Below are 20658 nucleotides of genomic sequence, written 5' to 3' on the forward strand. Positions count from 1 at the left end.
ATTAAAGACAAATTTATGCTTCGGAGATAAACTTTTAATTTTCGGAAACAATTTTTATTAATTTCATTGGCAAAAATATGTATGTGCATATATTAATGTCTACATGCCTGTGTGATAAGCCTCAATGGTTCAATAATATTACTATGTATAATATTGAAGTAAGCCATGTGTGGAAGCAATAAATGTGTGAAGGTAGAGTTTGTGCAAAAGTAAAGTATGTATGAAGGTAAAGCATGTACAAAGGTAATACGGTAAGTTCCATTTCTCTACATAATGTGGGGCTAAAAGGAAGACTTTAGTTGCGAACACTTTAGCTTCATACTTGTTTTTCCTACACATATCTGTTACTTCTGCACATGCCTTTGTTCCACTAGTTTTAGACTTGGTAACATTTTTCCAGGTGGGACACTTATCATAGAGGTATATATACATGAATATATGCACATATGTTTCCGTTGATGGTGTTAGACTCAATCTTGTCAGTCCTCTGTCAGAATCAAATTCACCAAGGTTCATTTCTCGTCATTTGCAGTCATCAAATGCCATTTTGGTAAAAAAGAGTCATTTTAATTCTTGAGTCCAGGGTTTTGTCTCCAGAAGTGTGAAATAACGCTTGCAGGCCAGAGGGAGGTTCAATAAGTTTCTTATTGAAAAGAGTTTCATCATCATTTATGCTCAAAGATATTTCTTCTTCAAAACTCTGTTTTGAAAAAGAAATTGTCAAATTTGTTTTATGATACGCTCCATTCACAAAACGAACTCTTGGCAGATCATCCTAATTGTCGAATATACAACACGCTCAACAGTTTGGTGGAGTTTGATGGTTATTATCTTGAAAGTGAACCCTGTGTGGCTTGTAGCTGTCCAGAAGTGCCTTATACAAGAATGAAGTTGGACAATCTGAAATCTGAGACCAAATTCACTGACAACCGAAACATTGTCAAATGCACAGGATGTGTCAAATGAAGTAAGTGCAAGGCTGAAAGGTCAACCTGATCTGATTATTGGAAATTACAGCGATGGGAATTTAGTTGACTCTTTGATGGCACATAAGCAAGGAATTACTCAGTGCAACATTGCTCATGCTTTGGAGAGGACGAAATACCCAGATTCAGACATATATTGGAGGGATTTTGAGGAAAAATACTACTTTTCTTGCCAGTTTACTGCAGATCTAATTGCAATAAATCACGCAGATTTCATTATCACTAACATATCAAGAGATTGCAGGAAGTAAGGATACTGTTGGACAGAATGAAAGCCACATTGCTTTCACCCTTCCTGGTCTCTACCATGTGGTTAATGGAATTAATGTTTTTGATCCAAAATTCAACATTGCTTCTCCTGGAGTAGACATGCAGATTTATTTCCCTTACACAGAAAAGCAGTGCCGCCTTACTGCTTTACATGATTCAATTGAGGAACTCTTGTTTAATCCTGAGCAGACAGCGGAAACATATGTGTGCCTTGAATGACCATAAAAACCCATTATATTTTCTATGGCAAGACTCGACCGAGTGAAAAATATGATAGGATTAGTTGAATGGTTTGCAAAGAACAAATGCTTGAGGGAGCCGGTTAACCTTGTTGTGGTTGCTGGTTATATTGACCCATCAAAGTCCAAAGACAAAAGCGAGAATTAAAATCCTTTTGATACATGAGATATTTCCCATAGTTATCAAATCCATTTGAATTGCAAGAAATTGCCAAAACCCAAGAGGAAAGCTGTGAAGGGAAAAAAAAAAAAAAACAAAGTTTTAGAGGCCGATTGTGTTGAAACGGAGCTGCGCGGCGCATAGGAAGAAGGTGCGGCGCACATGGGCCGCGCGGCGCATGGGGCGCTCCTCCACAGTGTAAAATTAACACTGGCACGGCGCACTCACCAGGCGCGGCGCACTGGGAGTGCGCGTGGCGCACAGAGCCCTAAGGCCGAAATTCATCATCGATTCATCAAAAACTCAATTTGTTTCAGCTCAATTCTTCTCCAAATAAGTCGATAGGGCCTGTTCAGTGATTTTATTCATGTATGATGTGTTTAGAAGCGAAAACATTGGAGTTTAAATGGTGAAAGGACCGAAAGCCAAAATTAGAATGCAGATATTGTGGCAGCTATAGATCAGTAGACGTCTTCTTGACAGACAACAGTATGAATTGGCGAGTTTTTTGCACATGTTTATTCCAGGCAGCTCAAGATGGGGTTGATATACTGTCTCTGTCAATCATACCTAACAGGCCACCTTCTGGGATTGTGACTTTCTTTAACCCAATAGACATGGCTTTGTTGTCCGCTGTGAAAGTTGGAATATTTGTCGTTCAAGCTGCAGGAAACGCTGGACCTTCTCCAAAGAGTATTTGGTCCTTCAGCCCATGGATATTCACAGCGGGAGCTGCTGCCGATGATCGTAGTTATAATAATTCTATAGTTCTTGGCAACAATCTCACAATCTCAGGAGTTGGACTTGCTCCTGGAACAGATGATGATGATGATGATGATGGTTAACGTCCACTGAGACCAAATTGGTCTATCGGACCTACAATTTTCTTAATTTTTACTTATCTGGCTCCTCGTCTTTCTTGGCGAGATTGGTGTTGTAGCTTTCTTTTTTTTCTCTACAGTCTTCCAACTTCCTTTATCTTGCATCTCCTTCATCTCTTCTGGTTCTTGGGACATTGGTGTCTTAGCTTCGCAATCTATTGTGTTCGTTCTTTTGAAGATAGTCGGAGAAGAAGTTTGGTCTAGGAGATCTGCTTTGCTGTTAAATGAAGATTTATTTTGTGCGGTATTCGAATCCTCATAATTGTTGGTTTGTTGGGGCGGGCTTTCTCCTTGCTTGTCTTGAGAGCTGTCTCTTTCTTCCCTGATTTCTTGTGACTCAGAGTTTTCTCTAGAATATTCTTCTTTGATGACAGTGTAGTGTTCTTTTTGTGCTCCTTCCCACCATGTAGATCTGTGGTGGTTTTTTCTAGCAAAATTTTTCTCAGAGGCTTTTGGGCAATTTTTGGCTAGATGCCCTGTCTCAAAGCAGGATCGACATCTGAAGAGGACACTTTCATAATCAAGTTTCTGGTTCCACACATAGTCTTTACTTGTTAGGTTTATTTCAGCTGGGAATCCGACGCTGAAGTCCATTTCCACACAGATGCGTGCATAGGTGGTTCTGGCATATTCCTCTATTTCTGGGCACCTGCAGTAAAATTTCCCAATTGCATTTCCGATGGCTTTTAGCGAGGAGAGATTCCAGAGATGTAAGGGTAGGCTTGGCAATCTCACCCAAACTGGTGCTGAGGTTATCACTGCTGTAGAGGGATCGAATGATGGGTTCCATGACTTCATGAATAGCCCTGATTTTTCCCAAAACCAAGGGCCAGAATCTATAATACATTGTCTGCTTTCAGGATTTTCAAAATCTACTATAAAGAAACCCCTAGCACATAGGTAGATATTAATTTCATCAGAAATGACAGGCTTCCATACCTTCGAGATCCAATTGTGGAGTGCTGTCAGCCGCAGCCAAAAACCATTGAACCAGCAGATTAGGGCACTTTCAGAAAACTTCAAAGCTTCATCGAGTGAGGCCTGGACCACTTGGATAGTGGGAGCTGGGGCTTCACTGACGATATGGGCAGGAGATTGCCCTCCAGAGGCGGATGAACCACCAGTTATTTTTGCGAAGCTGGGAGCCATATTTTACTTGCCCGTAGAACCCAGCCGCAGAAAAATAAGGCAGAAGATAAGATTAGATCTAGATCTGGCTGCAGAAAATTAGATCCAGAACTTAGCCGCCTAGATCTAGATCTAGCCACAAAAAATTAGATCTAAAACCTAGCTGTGAAGGGGAATGGAATTACCTTCAAAAATACCGCTTGATCTGCAAAGCATCAAGCAGTGGCCTACGCATTGGATTAGATCTTGCGGCTCGAAAAGTAAGATCTGATCAAATTCAATATAAGTCTCTCCTTTGCCCCAGGTCTCGCTAACTTCAAATCTAAATTCCGACTTAATCCATGCCGATTCAGGTCTCTTCCCGTAGTGGTTCTACCCTATCAGAGACCGAGAGTTGGAGCCGCCGGCATCCATGGCAGGTGTTAAACATTATACGAAGGGGCGTCAGGCCTGTAGCACTGGAGATATTCTAAAATCCCTTTAGGGTAAACCCAAATGTACAGTCTAGTTGCTGCAACTCATGCCCAGAAGAATGGAACTGATGATATGTATGCCAATGAATGCCAAGATCCCAGTGAGTTGGAACAACATCTAGTTGAAGGAAACATCTTGATCTGTAGCTACACAATAAGGTTTGTCCTTGGTCTGTCTTATGTGAGACAAGCAGTTATGACTGCTAACAATTTGAGTGCAGTGGGCATCATCTTCTACACAGACCCTTTTGTGGTTGGGTTTCCGTTCAATCCAGTCCCTTTGACGATGCCGGGATTGATCATTTCCTCTTCAGATGATTCTAAGACTTTTCTGAAATACTACAGTGACTCCATAACTAGAGATGAATCTAACAACATTGTTAAGTTTGGAGGAGTTTCCAGAGTCCTTGGAGGATTGAAAGCAGATTACAGCGAGAAAGCACCCAAAGTCGTGTATTATTCTTCAAGGGGGCCCAATCCGCAGGACAATCTTTTAGATGCAGCAGATATACTGAAACCAAATATAATAGCTCCTGGTAATCTCATCTGGGCTGCTTGAAACTCTGTTGGCACAGATTCAGCTGAATTTGAAGGCGAGAATTTTGCAATGTTATCGGGAACAAGCATGGCAGCACCTCATATAGCGGGAGTGGCAGCTCTAGTGAAATAAAAATACCCCAAATTTAACCCAGCAGCCATTGCTTCTGTACTATCCACCACTGCATCACTCAATGACAATCAAGGGTTACCAATTATGGCACAACATTCCTACAGCAATCCAGATGCCGATGCAATTCCAGCCACACCTTTTGACATGGGAAGTGGATTTGTGAATCCAACTGCTGCCTTGGATCCCGGACTCATCTTCGATGCAGGTTATGAAAATTATATTGCATTCCTATGTACCATAAATGGATCTGCACCTCTTGTTCTCAATTACACCGGTGCTGTATGTAGTTCAAACGTTGGAATTAGTTCTGACCTCAACGTTCCTTCAATCACAGTAGCTAGTTTGATCAATTCTCGTACCATTGAGAGGAGCTTTCTGAATATAGCAGTAAATGAGAGTTACAAGGCTCTTTGGAGTGCGCCATTTGGTGTTTCTGTTTCTGTTGCACCCACATCATTTACAGTTTCACATTGAGAGACCCAGAAGCTTACAGTATTCCTCAATGCCACCGGTAATAGTACTGCACCTAGCTTTGGAAGAATCCTTCTGCTTGGAAGTCATGGAACACCTTGAAACGGTTAGTCTGACTAAATGCGTGGTACCCAAATGGATATTTGGACTTCAGAACCTCATGGACCTGGAGTTACAATACGATGACTCCATGGCCAATGTTTATAAAGGACTGCAAAAAATTTCCTAATTTGAGAAGACTACAGCTGTCGCACAATGACAGATGTGTTGAATTTCCAGAGGAATTTGGAGAAGCTACAACATTTCCACAGCAGAAAGAATGGAAATAATATAGAGCATATAGCGGCTATGAAATGCTCTTAGGACACGTTGGGAGATATGCTTGCAAAACTAGACATCTGGATGCTGATTATAAAAAATTGGTTTTGATTCAAACGGGGAAGGTGATAAGTCAAAGCCCGAAATGCCACAAAGACATCTACCATGGCAAAGAAACAAATGAAAGAGTGTGATTGGATGTACGTATAAAATATAAAAAAATCATCATCAGTTGTTTGTCTGAGCATTCATCGTATTGATATGGTCGTTAATAGTGATTCTGTTTCTCTGAGCATTCATCGTATTAATATGGTCGTTAATAGTGATTCTCAACATAGTAGAAAGACTTGCTTATGATTAACGGTCATGTTAATGGTGCAAATGAATCGTCAAATCAATTGCTCGATTGACTTGGTCCAAAAATGGTTAATCCATCTCCAAATAGATATGAACAGATTAAGTGGTATTGGTTTGTTTGATTAATTCGAAGGGGGTGTTAAAATATGTTACCTATATTGAAAGTTCTTGATGTACCTACGCATATCAATGGGTCAATGATGAATCAAGTGCTGCCCAATTAATAGGAGATTTCTCGTGTGAATTACATGAAAATACCATCTTATAATTGATCAAATGGTTTTTCAAGTGCGATAGTGAAGGTGAGAAAAAAAAAAGGATTTTGAAGCAAGCGACCAAGACAGTCACAAAGCTAATGAGTTGCAGAGATTTTCTGGTAAAAATAGTTGTCGCTTGAAAAAAAAAAAAAATAAAAACTTGGGATGTCGAACAAGTGGATGTTCACCAAGAATCAAACACCAGCATGGACAATCTATCGCTCTGCAGGTGCAATGGTCTAACAGATCTGGAATCACAAGAAGGGCTGAGTCAGAAGAAATGATGAAGACAACTAGTGATGGTGGTCGATGCTATGGACTTTGATGGGTTTTTTCCTTGGCATGCGGAGGTGTGCTGGGTGGTCATTGTTACGCTTTCATTAGACCAGCTCTCTCAGACCAGTGATAAAAGTAATTTCTGCAAAATGGAGACACATGTTGAGCTTAGCAAATTGCAGCTGGGTGCATTCATTAAAGGCAAAATTTTAGTGGAAAACCGTTTATTGAAAAATTAGTTTTTGATTCAAAGGGCCAGCGTAAGGTGAAGAGTCACCACAGCAGAAATATTGGAACCGATGGTATATTTTTAACTGCAGTTGCAATTCAAAGGGTCTACGCTCCAGATTATGTCTTTTAATTGGCCATCAACAAACAAATGTAACACTGCTCCTTTTTAGGGCAGACCTTTCTTATTCTCATGATTTTAGGTGAAACGGTTCCTATTCTCAAATCGATCTATTTTCCCATTCCTGAGTCTATTTATTGTATGAAAATTATGTGTAAATGGTTCTGAGTTCTGGGAAACGGTGGAGGAATAACTCAGCATTTGGCTGTACATATTGACAGAGAAATAATTAAATGGTGCAGCTCTGATTTATAAGATTCTTGTGGTATGAGTTTTGGCATGTGTTTTTCTCTCTGTTTCATATGTATCCTATGATGTTTCGCATTTCATTCATGATCGTTTCCAGCTGAATACTTTTAAGAGAGAAAGGTAGAAATCAGTCATTGCTCTGCCTTGAGGAAGTGTTCAGCCTTTATGTGTTTTCTTCTGCCTGGAAAGGATTCATACATTAATGCCCTTTTCAGCTTTCTTAAACAGTCTTTTCACCCCATTTAAATTCAATTCGATTGCTAAAACCTCATGTTTATCTCGCCTTATGAAATATCCTGTGCCTTTGGTTAAATCCCTGCTCACGCTGTCCTTGTCCCATGCAGCCCAACAACTTAGTCATTAAATCAAATATCCCTCATTCAAATTCATTTTACTAGCCTAAATCAGTTCCCATTTTAAGTCATCTCGGACTCTATTGATCATTTTATCGAGATAGACCCGGAGAGAGCCCTCTCCTGTCCTCGTAGGGCTAGCTACGAGGCTGAGCTTGGTTTGATGTTGCCTTGAACCTCGCCTTCATTCAGCCTGAGGCAGATTCGAGTGCTAACAGATGGAATTAATAAATATCGTCCCCATAAGCTAAAATGTTATTAAGTATAATTTCCTCTCCATTGTTGCCTAGTGAAAATAGATGAATTACATTTGGACATACTATCTTCTTTCACACACAAAATAACTCTAGCCCATTAAAATGTAGGAAAAAAAGAAAAATATTTCTAGAAAATGAGGGAAAGTGTCTTTACTCATTCATGAATATGCATGACCATGCATAAATAAAAAAAAAAAAAACAAAAAATAATGTCATAGCTCATAATTCAAATATGCGCAAATAATTATACTTATTTGTGTATCTAAAAATAGTTGGCAACACCATTTTTAGGTTGGCTACATTGCAACAGACAACCTTTAACCAAACCATAATCAAATACAGAGATTCACCAAAGGATTAGTAATGCATTATTTAGTTTTAAAAATTTGAATACACCACGTGGCTAATTTTTTGGTTGGGTTTTTCAACGTAAGCACCCTAGGATTCAAGAGCCAACTATTTTGGTATTTTTCTTATGGAGTCTTTAAAAAAACAAATGATGTAAGGGGAGAAAGGATGACAATGTGTATTACAAGTAGAGCGAGTAGTGATTTAAGAGAAATGGAATTGCAAGCTATTGTAATATGTTCATGTTGACTAACTACGATTCCTATCTGGCTCCTCTCAAATAGTTCTATGAACGTTGAAGGAACAACTAAGGTGATGTTCCATTTGCTCTGTGTAGAGTGAACTAGGAAACTCAAATGAAAAAATGAGAAATTAACTGAACTGCATAGTGTGGAAAGTTTTTTTTCAAAATTCCTATGTTTGGGAGTGAGGACACGATGACACGTGGGCACCATGCAAGGCTACACATTGGCCAATCCTGCAACTTTGTTGTTTAATCATATAGTTTAGATATGTGCATTTTTAAATATTGTCATCCTTTTTCTTTTATTTCAAGAATTTTTACAGTTATGTTTTACATTGATTATTTCAATTTTAATCTCCTAACACGATTATAAATTAAATATTTCCTTTTGGCCCCACCTTGTGCATGTTGAACCTCAAAATTGCTTTGTTAAGTGTTTTTATACTTAGACAAATTTCATATGTGTAGAATGATGTTTGCGTTCCTTTCTTGACACACACCTTCACTCAGCACACATATTCTCTCACACATACTCCCTCTTGGACATATTTTTTATCCCACACACATCTACAACTCTGCAGACCTCTTGTTTCGCATAACTACTTCTTTAGCAATTGTTCCCCCTCACATGTTCTTCCACTCACCACTATTGATTTCTTGTGTGCCATTTTTCATGATCACAACATTTCGAGATCTCTCCTCGTTAGTTTTCCCTATCATTCAATGATAACGATATGAAGGATGTTAAAAGTGAATGAATCTTTGAATTACATGGATAGAATGTGCGAAGGTAGAGTATATGTAGAAGCAAATTATGTACGAACGTAAAGCATGTCTAAAAGTAATACGGTAAGTTTCACTACTTTGCGCAAGGTGGGGAAAAAGGAAAAATTTATCTTTGTATATTTCTTACATGTGAAAATGTGTTACTTCCACACATGGTTTTGTTGCACTATTTTAGAATTACTAAGATTTTTCCAGGTAGTACACTTATCACACAGGTCTATAGACATTAATATATGCACATAGATATTTTTGTTAATGGAATTTAATAAATATTGTTCTTAGAAATTAAAAGTTTATCTCGTTAAGTATAAATTCTTCTCTAATTATTTCCAAGTAAAAACAAGAGAATTGCTTTTTGACATACTATCTTATTTCATACATGGAATAATTCTAGTCCACCAAAAATGTAGGAGAAAAATAAAATATTTCTAGCGAATGAGGGAAAGTGTTGTTACTCATTCACGAATATACATCACCATGTATTAGCCAAAAATGAAAATACTTCCGCACATGCCTTTGTTCCACCATTTTTAGACTTGGTAATATCTTTGCAGGTGGGGCACTTATCACAAAGGTTGATAAACATTAATATATGCACAAATATTTACATTGATGGAATTAATAAATCTTGTTCCCAAAAGCTAAAACTTTATTTAGTAAGTATAAATTCCTCTCCATTGTTGCCTAGTGAAAATTGGTGAATTACAATTGGAATACTATCTTCTTTCACACAAAAAATAACTCCATCTCATTAAAAAGTAGGAAAAAAAGAAAAATATTTCTATCAAAAGAGGGAAAATGTCTTTACTCATTCATGAATATGCATGACCATGCATCAGTAAATAAAGACCAAAAAAAAATTCATAGCTCATAATTCAAATATGCACAAACTACTATACTTATCTATGTATCTAAAAATACTTGGCAACACCATTTTTAGGCTGACTACATTGCAATAGACAACCTTTAACCAAACCAGAATCAAATGCAAAGATTCACCAAAGGCTTAGTAATGTATTGTTTAATTTTAGCAGGTTGAATACACTATGTGGCTACTTTGTTGGCTGGGATTTTCAATGTAAGTACCCCAGGAGTGAAGAGCCAACTATTTAGGTGTTTTTCTGATGAAGTCTTTAACAAAACAAAGATGTATGGAGAGAAAAGACTAACAATCTACATTACAAGTAGAGAGTGTAGTGATTTAAGAGAAATAAACTTGTAGACTATTGTAATATGTTCTTGATGACTATAAATTCTTGCTAGCTAGCTCCTCTCAGATAGTTCTATGGTCATTGAAGCCACAACCAAGGTCATTTTCCATATTTTCTATGTAGAGTGAACTAGGAAACACAAATGAAAAAATGAGAAATTAATTGAACTACATATTGTGGAGAGTTTTTTTTTTCCAAATTCCTTTGTTCAGGAGTGAGGACATGAGGACACATGGGCCCCATGAAAGGATGCACATATTCCTACAACTTCATTGTTTAATCATATAGCTTAGGCAGGTACATCATTTAAATATTATGATATTTTTTTCTTTTATTTTAAGATTTGTTACAATTATGTTTTAAACTAATTATTCCAATTTTATCTCCCAACACAATTATAAATTAAATATTTCCTTTTGGCCCCACCTTATGCATGTTGACCCTCAAAATTGCTCTGTTAAGTGTTTTTACACTAAGAAATTTCATGTGTGCAAAATAATGTTTGTGTTCCTTGCTTCACACACACACCCCCTTAGCACACATTCTCTTGCACAAACTTCCTCTTTTTCATATTCTTTATTCTGCACACATCTCTAACTCTACATACCTTTTGTTTCGCATAGCTACTTCTTTCACAATTTTTACTTCTCACACGTTCTTCCACTCCCCACTATTGATTGCTTGCATGCCAATTGTCATGATCACAACATTTCAAGGTGCAATATTTATCTCTCCTCATTAACTCTCCCTATTATTCAATGACACTGATATCAAGGATGTTAAAAGTGAATCGATCTTTGAATTAAATGGATAGAATGTGCAAAGGTAGAGTCAATGTAGGAGTAAATTATGTATGGAGGTAAAGCATGTATGAAGGTAATAGGGTAAGTTTCACTAATTTTTGCTAGGTGGGGAAAAAGACAAATTTTAGCTGCACAAGGTGGGGAAAAAGGCATATTTTAGTTCCACACAAGGTGGGGAAAATGCATATTGTAGCTCTGCACAAGGTGGGGAAAAATGAAAAAATTAGCTTTGTCTATGTCTTACATGTGTAAATGCGTTAATTCCACACATGCCTTTATTGCACCACTTTTAGAAATACTAAGATTTTTCCAAGTAGTACACTTATCACACAGGTTTATAAACATTAATATACGCACATAGATATTTCCATTAATGAAATTTAGTGAATATTGTTCTTTAAAATTAAAAGTTTATCTTGTAAGTATAAATCCTTCTCCAATTGTTTCCAAGTAAAAACAAGAGAATTACAATTGGACATACTATCTTCTTTCACACACAGAATAATTCTAGTCCACCAAAAACGTAGGAGAAAAATAAAATATTTCTAGCAAATGAGGGAAAGTGTCGTTACTCATTCAAGAATATACATCACCATGCATTAGCCAAAAGCACAACAAATAATGTCACAACTCATAATGCAAATATGCACAAACAAATATTCTTATGTGTATCTAAAAATGGTTGGCAACACCATTTTCAGGTCAACTACGTTGCAACTTTAGTGCAGTTGACCATTATCGATTTGGATTCAGAATCTAAGGAGTTAAGTGTTGAAGGTAATTTACAACAATATTTTGTTAATAGATAATCAAGGCAAGGAGTCTGTTGTGCAAGTGGTTTATCCATTGCCTCCAACAATAATTATCATGTTTTTACTTTGGAAGAATTAAAGAGGAATTTATGCTTCAAAGATAAACTTCTAATTTTTGGAATTTTTTATTAGTAAGTTCATTGACGAAAAGATGTATGTGCATATACAAATGTCTATATGCTTGTGTGTTAGAAATTAATTAACAAAGCAATAAAATAAAAAAAATATTGTGGAAACACAAATACAGAAACACATAAAATAAGAGAGACACAAATATATACAGTTCACCCAATTTGTGCTACTTCCACAGAGAAACAACCATTCCTTCCATTTATATTATCTAGCATAATGAAGAGATACATCCTACAACAGATCCGTTGTAATTTCCTCTTAAGTCTCACACAATATCCTCTCTCTTTCTTGCTCAGAATAATAATACAGATCCGCAATACGATTCCCTCATATAAATCGAGGGGTTTCATTCTAGGGAAAAAAGCCTAAATTAAACATAGCTTATATAGTTAGATTATTCCCCTAATGAACGACCAATATTGACTACGAAATTACAATATTTTACAAGGAATTTTTTCATCTATTCTTAGCTTTGGAAGCACTATTCCTGAATCCCCACCAAGGGGAGCTCCAAACATGCAGCTTCCCCCCCTTAACCTCCCAAACAACAATAGTGTTGGGGGGGGGGGGGGGAAGCCCCCCCCCACCCCTTGTTTGGGATTGGGATCCAAACATAGATGAAATAAGACCTCTGAATCATGAAGATAATCAGGCTCCACATCTAACAATCTCTCGCTTGGAGACTGATTATATCAACTCCATGGATGCTTCACTTATTTGGCAATGCTTCCACTTTGGACCTAGTTGTTTCTCATCTTCATCATCATTATTGAAGGCAAATTAAAGTTTAGCAACAACTCAATTTGTTATTGGTTACAACCTTTCTCAACATATCTATAAGATTATGTCTAGTGTGTATCTTTTCCAGCTTCAACTGTTTGTCACATCAAACTGACCATATGAAATGATACCTGAGATGTATATGTTTAATCTTAGAATGAAAGGTTGGATTATTTGCAAGATGAATGGAACACTGGCTATCACTATATAACCTTCTCATCTCCCTCTTCTTGCACAATTCTTCCATAAACCTTTGTAACCAAATCATTTCTCTACTACCTTTTATAGCAACAACATACTCTGCTTCCGTTGTTGAAAGTGAAACAAAGTTTTACAATTTTGAATCCAACTAACAGTTGTTCCACCTACAGTAAAGACATACCCTGTGGTGCTCGTCCTATTATCTCTGTCACCTTCCATATATGCATCAACATATCCCTATAGAGAAATGTTTGAACCTCCAAAACATAATGCTTGATTTATTGTACCTCTCAAATACCTGAGAATCCACTTCACTTCCATCCAATGATCTTTTCATGGATTGTTCATATACCTCCTTACAGCTCCCATTGCATGCAAAATATCAGGTATTGTGTAGACCATTTCATACATTAAGCTTCCAACAATTGATGCGTATGGAAATTTACACATATAATCCATCTCTTCTTGGGTCTTGGGACACATCTCCTTCCTTAGTTTGAAATGGCTAGCCAAAGGTGTACTGACTAGTTTTTCATTATGCATATTAAATATTTTCGACATATTTTCTATGTACTCACTCTGAGACAATAGAAAATTTGTGATTTTTCCTATCTCTAGGTATTCTCATACCAAGGATTTGTTTTTCAATACCCAAATCCTTCATTTAAAATGAATTTTCCAATTTTCCTTTGAACACATTTATTTCCTGCATGTTATATCGTGCAACAAGCATGTCATCTACATACAATAGAAATATAATATAGTTGCCATCATTTTTCATTTTAAAATAAACACAATGATCAGAGTGACATCTAGTATAACCTTTTTCATAAATCAACATATCAAATTTGAGATACCACTACCTTGGATCCTGTTTTAATCCATACAAGCTCTTCTTCAATTTGCACACTAATTTATCCTTCCCTTTGACCTCATACCCTTGGGGCTGTTGCATATATATATTTGTTCCTCCAAATCCCCATGGAGAAAGGTTGTCTTTAAATATTACAACTCAAGATGCAAATCTTCTACTACCACTAGACTTAAAATAGTTCTGATTGAAGTCATTGTAACATCAGGAGAAAAAAAATTCATCAAAATCTATACCTTTCTTTTGTACAAATCCCTTCACCACAAGTCTAGCCTTATACTTTTGTTTACCTCCATTTTATTCCTTCAACCTATGAACCCATTTATTCTGCAATGTTATTTTACCAGAAGGAAACTTGAGTAAGTCCCAAGTCAGGTTTTGCATCAAAGAGTCCATCTCTTTTTCCATGGCTTTCTCCCACTTCTTCTTGGTTTCTACTTGCATTGCTTCCTCATATATTTTTGGTTCACCAGAATCAGTCAACAATATATAATATAATTAAGGAGAGTATCACTCAGGGGTTCTATTTATCTTGGTAGATCTTCTAACACCAGTTTTAGGTGTTTGAGGTGCCTGTTGCTATAGTGGTTGTTGTTGTTGTTGTGGTTGCTGATAATTTTGATTTCCAGGTGCCTTTACTTTTTCTGTGATCTCATCAAGCACTATGTATTCTTTGTTTTCCTTTTCATGTTTCTGCATCTGATCCTTATACAAGACCTTTTCATTGAATATGACATCTCTGCTCCTAATGATATTATGATTTTCATAATCATATAACTGATAACCAAAATCATTTATACCATATCCAATAAAGGTACATTTCTTTGATTTTTCCTCAAACTTTGTTCTATTTTCTTTATTGATGTGAACATAAAGGCATAGAATAATAGAGACACAGATATATGTGGTTCACCCAATTTGGGCTACGTCCACAGAGAAACAGTTAGTCCTTCCTTTTATATTATCCAACAAAACGAAGAGATACAACCTACATCAGATCCGCTGTAATTTCCTCTTCGCCCTTACACATCCTCCTCTCTCTTTCTCACTCAGAATAATAATACACATCTGCAATACAATTCCATCATATAAAACGAGGGGTTTCCTTCTAGGGAAAAAAACCCTAAATTAAACATAACTTCTATAGTTAGACCATCTGCCTAATGAACGACCCAGATTGACTACGAAATTATAATATTTTAGAAGGCAATTCGTGATATATTTTTAGCTTCGAGGGCGCTGCCCCAGAACCCCCGCCAAGGGGAGGGCCTAAATCAGTGAATAATCTTACTATGTCTAATACTAAAGTAAGCCATGTGTGGAAGAAATTAATGTGTGAAGGTAGAGTTTGTGCAAAAGTAAAGTATTTATGAAGGTAAAGCATGTACAAAGGTAATATGGTAAGTTCCATTTCTCTGCATAAGTTGGGGCTAAAAGGAAGATTTTAGTTGTGAACACTTTAACTTCAGACTTGTTTTTCCTACACATATCCATTACTTCCACACATGCTTTTGTTCCACTAGTTTTAGACTTGGTAACATTTTTGCAGGTGGGACACTTATCATAGAGGTCTATATACCTGAATATATGCACATATATTTCTGTCGATGGAATGAATAAATATTGTTCCCATAAGCTAAAATGTTAATAAGTATAATTTCCTCTCCATTGTTGCCTAGTGAAAATAGGTAAATTACATTTGGAAATACTATCTTCTTTCACACACAAAATAACTCTAGCCCATTAAAATGTAGGAAAAAAAGCAAAAGATTTCTAGAAAATGAGGGAAAGTGTCTTTACTCATTCATGAATATGCATGACCATGCATGAGTAAAAAAAAAAAAAAGAATGTCATAGCTCATAATTCAAATATGCACATACAATTATACTTATTTGTGTATCTAAAAATAGTTGGCAACACCATTTTTAGGTTGGCTACATTCCAACAGACAACCTTTAACCAAACCATAATCAAATAAAAAGATTCACCAAATGATTAGTAATGTATTCTTCAGTTTTAGAAATTTCAATACACTATGTGGCTAATTTGATGGTTGGGTTTTTCAATGTAAGCACCCTAGGATTCAAGAGCCAACTATTTTGGTATTTTTTCTTATGGAGTCTTTAACAAAACAAATGATATAAGGGGAGAAAGGATGACAAACTGAATTACAAGTAGAGCGTAGTGATTTAAGAGAAATGGACTTGAAAGCTATTGTAATATGTTCATGTTGACTATCTACGATTCCTAGATGGCTCCTCTAAAATAGTTCTACGATCGTTGAAGGAACAACTAAGGTGATGTTCCATTTGCTTTGTGTAGAGTGAACTAGGAAATTCAAATGAAAAAATGAGAAATTAACTGAACTGCATAGTGTGGAAAGTTTTTTTTGAAAATTCCTATGTTTGGGAGTGAGGACATGAGGAAACCTGAGCACCATGCAAGGCTACACAATGGCCAATCCTGCAACTTTTTTGTTTAATCATATAGTTTAGATATGTGCATTTTTAAATATTGTCATCCTTTTTCTTTTATTTTAAGAACTTTTACAGTTATGTTTTACACTGATTATTTCAATTTTAATCTCCAAACATGATTATAAAGTAAATATTTCCTTTTGGCCCCACCTTGTGCATGTTGAACCTCAAAATTGCTTTGTTAAGTGTTTTCGTACTTAGCCAAATTTCATATGTGCAGAATAATGTTTGTGTTCCTTGCTTGACACACATTCCCTCAACACACATATTCTCTCACACATACTCCCTCTTGGGCATATTTTTTTTATCCCGCACACATCTACAACTCTGCAGACCTCTTGTTCCATATAACTACTTCTTTCACAATTGTTCCTCAGATGTTCTTCCACTCCCCACTATTGATTTCTTGTGCACCATTTTTCATGATGACAACATTTCGAGATCTCTCCTCGTTAATTTTCCCTATCATTCAATGACACAGATATAAAGGATGTTAAAAGTGAATGAATCTTTGAATTAAATGGATAGAATGTGCGAAGGTAGAGTCTATGTAGAAGCAAATTATGTACGAAGGTAAAGCATGTCTAAAAGTAATAGGGTAAGTTTCACTGCTTTATGCAAGGTGGGGAAAAAGTAAAAATTTAGCTTTGTATATGTCTTACATGTGAAAATGTGTTACTTCCACACATGCCTTTATTGCACCAGTTTTAGAATTACTAAGATTTTTACAAGTAGTACAATTATCACACAGGTCTATAGACATTAATATATGCACATAGATAGTTTTGTTAATGGAATTTAATAAATATTGTTCTTAGAAATTAAAAGTTTATCTCATAAGTATAAATTCTTCTCCAATTATTTCCAAGTAAAAACAAGAGAATTGCTTTTGGACATACTATCTTCTTTCATACATGGAATAATTCTAGTCCACCAAAAATGTAGGAGAAAAATAAAATATTTCTAGCGAATGAGGGTAAGTGTTGTTACTCATTCACAAATACATCACCATGCATTAACCAAAAATGCAAATACTTCCGCACATGCCTTTGTTCCACCATTTTTAGACTTGGTAATATCTTTGCAGGTGGGACACTTATCACAGAGGTCGATAAACATTAATATATGCACATATATTTACATTGATGGAATTAATAAATCTTGTTCCCAAAAGCTAAAACTTTATTTAGTAAGTATAAATTCCTCTCCATTGTTGCCTAGTGAAAATTGGTGACTTACAATTGGACATATCTTCTTTCACACACAAAATAACTCCATTCCATTAAAAAGTAGGAAAAAAAGGAAAAAGATTTCTAGCAAAAGAGGGAAAGTGTCTTTACTCATTCATGAATATGCATGACTGTGCATCAGTAAATAAAGACAAAAATAAATAAATTCATAGCTCATAATTCAAATATGCACAAACTATTATACTTATCTATGTATCTAAAAATACTTGGAAACACTATTTTTAGGCTGACTACATTGCAATAGACAACCTTTAACCAAACCAGAATCAAATACAAAGATTCACTGAAGGCTTAGTAATGTATTGTTGAATTTTAACAGGTTGAATACACTATGTGGCTACTTTGTTGGCTGGGTTTTTCAATGTAAGTACCCCAGGAGTTAAGAGCTAACTATTTAGGTGTTTTGTTGATGAAGTCTTTAACAAAACAAAGATGTATGGAGAGAAAGACTGACAATTTGCATTACAAGTAAAGAGTGTAGTGATTAAGAGAAATGAACTTGTATACTATTAAAATATGTTCTTGCTGACTATAAATTCTTGCTAGCTAGCTCCTCTCAGATAGTTCTACGGTCATTGAAGGCACAACCAAGGTCATTTTCCATTTTCTCTATGTAGAGTGAACTAGGAAACACAAATGAAAAAATGAGAAATTAAATAAACTACATAGTGTGGAGAGTTTTTTTTTCCAAATTCCTACATTTGGGAGTGAGGACATGAGGACATGTGGGCCCCATGAAAGGATGCACATTGGCCATTCCTACAACTTCATTGTTTAATCATATAGCTTAGGCAAGTACATCGTTTAAATATTATGATCTTTTTTCTTTTATTTTAAGATTTGTTACAATTATTTTTTACACTGCTTATTCCAATTTTATATCCCAATACAATTATAAATTAAATATTTCCTTTTGGCCCCTCCTTATGCGTGTTGACCCTCAAAATTGCTCTGTTAAGTGTTTTTACACTTGGAAAAATTTCATGTATGCATAATATTGTTTGTATTCCTTGCTTCACGCACAGATCTCCTCAGCACACACATTCTCCTGCACAAACTTCCTCTTTTGCATATTCTTTATTCTGGACACATCTCTAACTCTACATACGTCTTGTTTCACATAGCTACTTCTTTCGCTGTTTTTACTTCTCACACGTTCTGTTATCTCAAAATCAGGCCCTGGAAGGCTGCTGACCAGGAAGACTTCAAGTAATTGTTTCAGACCAATCTTTTGACTAAGGCTTAGCCTCCTTAGCCTGAGAGGGCTCTCTCAAAGGGTTATTGATTTTGACTATTAATAAGATGGCTAACTCTCTTGAAATAACATTAACAAATATGAAGGTTGGACAAACATTACATAAGTTTCCATTGGGCTTATGGAGTCAATCAAACCTCAGTAAATAATGATATTGCTTTTACATAGAAGTCAGGGCATGTGACATTTAAATGTTCAAAACACAACTCTTATAAAACCACAGTTCATAGATGAGTACAGGAAGTCAGAGCAGCATAAGTGAATTCTGAGTGAATACTCATCTAAGCAACTGAAAAAAGACATGAAGGACAAAGTAAAATAACACATCTTGAACATGGAAATGCTTTATGAATCCTGAGAAGAAAAGCATATAACTTATATTACTGAACTCTGTTCTTTACATAAGCGAAAACAACACTCTGTTTTTTATAAAATCTCCAACCCCCATTACATTGCTGTTTCAGCTATATATAAAACTCTTATTCTAACTAATCGAGATTCCTCCTCCAGCATGAGGGGAATTCGATTCTGCCTATGATGACACCTACTAACCTTTGAAACTAACTAATAAATACAACAGATTACTAATTGACAGCTCTGGAATCCTAAAACAATTAGGATTCTAATTCGACATCATGCTGAACATAGCATTTATTACAATCAAGATGGTGCTCCTACAAGAAAAAGGAGAAAACAGGCTCATTATCTGACAAGTGGTCTCTTTTAGTTTGGCTGTGATAGGTGTCTGTAGTTGCTTACTGGCCTTTAATGTAACATGTTTTCCAATACCTTGAAATATAGGAAACTGCTCCTGTTTGTCAGTCCTTGGTTTGACTCAAAATATTCGAATCCAAAGAAGCATGCTTTTATCCTTTAATTACCCAAAACATATCAGAATGCCATGTCTTTGATCTGCTGTCTACCTTTTATCCATGTGTGAAGACAAGATCCTCTCCAAGCTGTTTGACATATCTTGAACCATAGTAACTCTGGTTACTTTATAACAAAAAGTTTAGGGTTTGAATATGAGCTTCTGCCACCTGTTTGTGATGCCTTTTGAGAGTAAACTTGTGGTCAACATATGACATTTCCCAAATTCCAGAAACCTGCTTAGGTGAATCACTCCCTGCCCATTGGACATGGTCTCTAATATCAGAGTCAAAATTCAGTTGTTTTTCCTTGAACCTTGACTGTTTTTTACATTCTGTAATGTTACCTGGAAATGCAATCTCCTCTGGTGTGTAATTTGTGAATTCTTTTGAGCTTCTTGTAGGAGATATACGAGTAGAAACATACATCAAAGGTATTGCAGTTAATCTTCATAGAAAAATACAATGGCTGACATAGTTCCTGTCCAAGGTTCCATTCTAGAGGTATCATCATCACAAAATATACATATTAAGAACCAACAACCATTTCTCAGTGAGCCAAACATGCCAGAATCTGGGCCACTTCATTTTGTTGTTCTAGGTCCAAAGTTGGAATTCACTGAACCATCACACTTGAGAAAAGTGTGTAATGTTTCTTCTGCCAAAATGCTATACAAAGACAATGTAACTGTTACAATTGTCAAAACCATCATTAGGACCTGTGGTACGCATTTAGGCACTACATGGACCTCGGTTGACTATAAGTGTGATCTTTTCACTTCAAATGCAAGCTCCCTTTCCTTAAATTTTAACCAAGCTGCATTCTTTGTACCTTTTTACGTTCTTTGATTCATCATTTTGATCACCTCAGCTGCTTCATTCAACCATGAATTCTGCAGGCATTAAGCAGTGACTTCCACATAA

At 36.1% G+C, this 20658-nt stretch overlaps 2 pseudogenes; both read left to right on the forward strand.

Annotated features, from left to right (window-relative positions):
• Positions 1 to 4333: 4333 nt before the first annotated feature.
• LOC149250537 (subtilisin-like protease SBT2.3 pseudogene) lies at positions 4334 to 4696 on the forward strand (annotated as a pseudogene).
• A 195-nt stretch (positions 4697 to 4891) lies between these two features.
• LOC149250538 (subtilisin-like protease SBT2.2 pseudogene) lies at positions 4892 to 5281 on the forward strand (annotated as a pseudogene).
• The last annotated feature ends 15377 nt before the right edge of the window (positions 5282 to 20658 follow it).

The sequence above is a fragment of the Pinus tabuliformis genome, chromosome 7, assembly GCF_031772625.1.
Source record: "Pinus tabuliformis cultivar Carrire ecotype Pingquan chromosome 7, CPIR1, whole genome shotgun sequence".
In the NCBI taxonomy this organism is placed as follows: Eukaryota; Viridiplantae; Streptophyta; class Pinopsida; order Pinales; family Pinaceae; genus Pinus; species Pinus tabuliformis.